We start from the raw sequence: 5,057 nt of genomic DNA on the forward strand, positions 1-5,057 counted from the left end.
CAGTGCTGCACCTCGCGCGCCCGGGCGCGGCCGGTTCTGTTGCTCGCGCCCCCGTGCGTGGCCGTGGCCGCTGCAGCTGCTCGCGCTCTTGCGTGGCTGCTCGCGCCTCCGTGCCTGGCCGAGGCCACCGCCGCCGCCCGCGCCCCCATGCCTGGCCATGGCTGCTGCTGCTGACGTGTTGAAGCATAGAGGAAGGAGGTGGAGGAAGATCGCAGAGGCGGAGACTCGCGAGCCGGCCGGTGGCTGAATCCGGTGGTGCGCCAGTCAGATGCGGACGTGCTATTTTCTCTTTCCTGCCAGCGCCGGTGGAGAAGAAACAAGTGTAGAGGCTGACGTGTGGGTCTCTTGTGCAGCTTATGGTACAAAACAAACACCGTGAGATTTCGCTACCACGTCATCACTTACAGTGGGCCCCATCTGTCAGAAACGTTGTTAACATGTGTTTAGTAACCTATCAGTGTTTTTTGAAAAATGCCAGCACGATGGTGGTGGGTTTTTGAAAAAAATCGAATGATGGTGATTTTTTGAATTAGGGTCCCTAATTGTGGTGGGTTTTTTTTTGCAATTTACTCGTTGTATTGCCATGATTGAAAATGAATAGATTGAAAGTTTTCTCGCAAAATAAATTATGATGAACATGGATTTTTCACTGACCTTTTTGCTGATTTATGTATTTCCATGCGCATTGTAACGGAACTTGATTATTATTGTGCATGGCAGGGATCTACTTGGACAAACCTAGGTGTTTTGGTACCGATGACAAGGTAGAGTAAACAAGCTTCAACACCCAAATGTATTCAAATGTTTTTTGATCTGGAACACCTAGCATTCCAATTACGATGGACCGACCAAATCGGGCGATCACAACATGGTTAGGTTACCGTATGCCAGACAACTTGGCCATTCGGAAGACCCCAGCAATCATGGGAGGCTAGCACATGCGCTGCCTTGTTTACAGTCTATGTGACAGAAATTTGTGGGCTTAGCTGGAATTTTGCTTCACGAAATAGCACACTAAGGGGACCGCGTACGATCTACATAAGTAGAGGACATTGCTTGCTGCAAGACCAAGCAGTCAGTTTCAAAGATGGCATGTCCCATCCAGCTTCTAACCGTGCTTCAGCTTTTGCTTGCATCGCAGAACCCTGGTAGCGGTGGCTGACGGCTAGGCGACGCAGCGGCACAAGCTGGGATTGAAGCTGCGGGGGAGGTGGTTGCAGCTCGTCTTATGTCAAGACTCAGCAGGCGAGACGGAGGGACACAAGTAGACGGCGGGCGCGAGAATATGGACATTGGAGGCCCGATAGGGCATGCGGTTTTGCAGGAACTAAGAGTTTAGATTAACCGGGGGATTTGGGGAATGAGGGGCGAACCAAGGGGAGGTGGAATGAACAATGCATAGATCTTGCGAGGACGAGGTCGGACAATCACGCACGAGGGAGGGGAGGTCCAGTTATCATGACGAAGACAGACTCCCCTTTAATAGTAGTGATACGGCGATGACGTTGGGCAAGTCGTGCACACTAGTTGACAGGAGTTTTCCAGGAAGAGGGAGAAAGAAAGAGAGGGTGACCAATCAAAATATCTAGGATGAAAGAAAGGAACGACCAACCGGCATAGAACAACCCCACGAACAATAGCTGCCACAACAGCAAAAAATTACATACCAGTTCTCCTCCTTTAAGCAAACAGCTAAAAAGCCTTTGCCTTGGCGTCTATTACATTTTCGTTTTACTACTTGCACCTGCATTCGGCTTCTTATATTCAGAGTACCACTGTTGAAGCAATACTTTTGAAAACTATCTTCGCCGCCGAGGACGACGAGACGATCCTCTTGTCCCTAAGTTGCTTGGCTATGGCCTCTTGCTCATCTTTGCTCCTTGGAAACATACCTAGTGCACCCATTGCCTTACACTTCTTGCATGGCTCTTCATTTTCCTTCAAAAGAACAGTCTCCAGCTTTGGAGCTCGACCCATCACCTCACGCACAAATAACATATGATGCCCCACCAATGGACTAAAGCTGGCAACGTGGAGCTCTCTCAGCTGCCACTTGCTACAGCTTGTGAATCCAGGCGTCTTCCATGAGGGCTGCACTCTTTGAACGCCAACGCGTGCCCAAAATGGCACGGAACATGGATGTTCAAACGCCTGTATCCAATAACCAAGGCCTAATTATTAGTATTACATAAATAAAAGTATAGTCGGAGATATGCTTATATCCAACTTCTATCACGAAATGATATCAACAACCAGGAAGGAAATGCTTATATCTGTTCAACTAACAATCAAGAAAGGAATGAGCCGTCTTTTCTCAGCATCAAGCAGAGTAGGAGATCCTATTTCTAAATTGTACCGCGTAGCCAGCCTATCCATAATTCTTTTTAACCACACAATTCCTTGACTTTTACCACGGATCACTAGTAGAAAACAGGACTTTGGTCCAGGCCCGTCACGCCCCGTCCCCGTCTTCATCGCCGTCGATCACCCGCGCCGAGGTCATCGCCGGCACCACCGTGGTGAGCCTCTTGTTTTATCTTCTTTCTGAAAGGAAAAATATTCTTACTTGTATGTTTACATAGATACTTGTATTATTTTCTTACTTTTATTATTGCATCTTATATAGTGCGATGGTTTTGGTATCCGCCCCCGTCGGCCCTCGTCCTGTCTATGATTCGGATGTGGTATATATATTATCTTTATAACTATTGGTTCATTTATTGTTTATGAAAATTATGCCGACCAACGTGACATAGATTTTATATATGTAGGATGTATGTGAATCGGAAATGCCAACCGACCCTATTGTCGAGAGGTTAAATTTAGTTGAAGATGAAAACAATTTGTTGAAGGAAAAATAAAAAAAATTGAGGAGGAGAAGATGATATTGGAGTTGCATGTTGCGGATGTCGTCAATGATCACAAGATCAAGATGGATGCAATGCGCTTGAAGATTAGAAAGATTAGAAAATATGCCATTCATACCGAGGCTTGGTATCATTATGCCGTTGGATCAATTGTTACCTTGGTTGCGATTATGATCGCATTTGTTTTTGCATTGAAATGTTTTACATAATTTCAATGTATGGTTTAATTAATTAGATGCTCTTGAGAGCTATATGTTGTTAGATGAGAACTATGTATGCACTTTGGTTTTAATATGATGATGAACTTCTATTAATTTGGACACTTAATTATATATAATGCACGCAGATGAACCGACAATGGATGTACGGTGACAGACACACCCGCGAGTACATTAAGGGCGTGCATGAGTTTCTCGATGCGGCTGAGGCAAACAAGCAGAATGGTTTTATGTGTTGTCCATGCACTGAATGTGGGAATACGAGGTCTTACTCTAACCGGAAAATCCTTCACTCCCACTTGCTTTACAAGGGTTTCATGCCACACTATAATGTTTGGACGAATGTTTGGACGAGGCACGGAGAAATAGGGGTTATGATGGAAGACGGCGAAGAAGAAGAGTACGATGACAACTATGTGCCCCCTGAATACGGTGATGCTGCAACGGGGGGATCTGGTGAAGATCAAGAGGAACCAGACGATGTGCCCAATGATGCTGCAACGGGTGAAGCTGCTGAAGATCAAGAGGAACCAGACGATGTGCCCGATGATGATGATCTCCGCCGGGTCATTGTCGATGCAAGGACGCAATGCAAAAGTCAAAAGGAGAAGCTGAAGTTCGATCGCATGTTAGAGGATCACAAAAAAGGGTTATACCCCAATTGCGAAGATGGCAACACAAAGCTCGGTACCGTACTGGAATTGCTGCAGTGGAAGGCAGAGAATGCTGTGGCTAACAAAGGATTTGAGAAGCTACTGAAAATATTGAAGAAGAAGCTTCCAAAGGATAACGAATTGCCCGACAGTACATACGCAGCAAAGAAGGTCGTATGCCCTCTAGGATTGGAGGTGGAGAAGATACATGCATGCCCTAATGACTGCATCCTCTACCGCGGTGCATACAAGGATCTGAACGCATGCCCAGTATGCAGTGCATTGCGGTATAAGATCAGACGAGATGACCCTGGTGATGTTGACGGTGAGCCCCCCCAGGAAGAGGGTTCCTGTGAAGGTGATGTGGTATGCTCCTATAATACCACGGTTGAAACGTCTGTTCAGAAACGAAGAGCATGCCAAGTTGATGCGATGGCACAGTGAGAACCGAAAGAAAGATCGGAAGTTGAGAGCACCCGCTGACGGGTCGCAGTGGAGAAAAATCGAGAGAAAGTACTGGGATGAGTTTGCAAAGGACCCAAGGAATGTATGGTTTGCTTTAAGCGCGGATGGCATTAATCCTTTCGAGGAGCAGAGCAGCAATCACAACACCTGACCCGTGACTCTATGTATGTATAACATTCCTCCTTGGATGTGCATGAAGCGGAAGTTCATTATGATGCCAGTTCTCATCCAAGGCCCTAAGCAACCCGGCAACGAAATTGATGTGTACCTAAGGCCATTAGTTGAAGAACTTTTACAGCTGTGGAATGGAAACGGTGTACGTACGTGGGATGAGCACAGACAAGACGAATTTAACCTTAAGGCGTTGCTGTTGGTGACCATCAACGATTGGCCCGCTCTCAGTAACCTTTCAGGACAGACAAACAAAGGATACCACGCATGCACGCATTGTTTAGATGACACTGAAAGTATATACCTGGACAAATGCAGGAAGAATGTGTACCTGGGCCATCGTCGATTTCTTCCGACCAACCATCAATGTCAAAAGAAAGGCAAGCATTTCAAAGGCGAGGCAGATCAACGGAAGAAGCCCGCCATGCGCACCGGTGATCACGTGCTTGCTATGGTCAATGATTTACACTACGTAATATTTGGAAAGGGTCCCGGTGGACTAGCTGTTCTGAATGACGCTGAGGGACACGCACCCATGTGGAAGAAGAAATCTATATTTTGGGACCTACCCTACTGGAAAGACCTAGAGGTCCGCTCCTCAATCGACGTGATGCACGTGACGAAGAACCTTTGCGTGAACCTGCTAGGCTTCTTGGGCGTGTATGGGAAGACAAAAGATACAC

At 46.7% G+C, this 5,057-nt stretch overlaps 1 pseudogene; it reads left to right on the top strand.

Annotated features, from left to right (window-relative positions):
• The window catches only part of LOC119358410, a 4,376-nt pseudogene extending 4,202 nt beyond the window's left edge, over window positions 1-174 (top strand).
• The last annotated feature ends 4,883 nt before the right edge of the window (window positions 175-5,057 follow it).

This window comes from Triticum dicoccoides, chromosome 2A (assembly GCF_002162155.2).
Source record: "Triticum dicoccoides isolate Atlit2015 ecotype Zavitan chromosome 2A, WEW_v2.0, whole genome shotgun sequence".
In the NCBI taxonomy this organism is placed as follows: Eukaryota; Viridiplantae; Streptophyta; class Magnoliopsida; order Poales; family Poaceae; genus Triticum; species Triticum dicoccoides.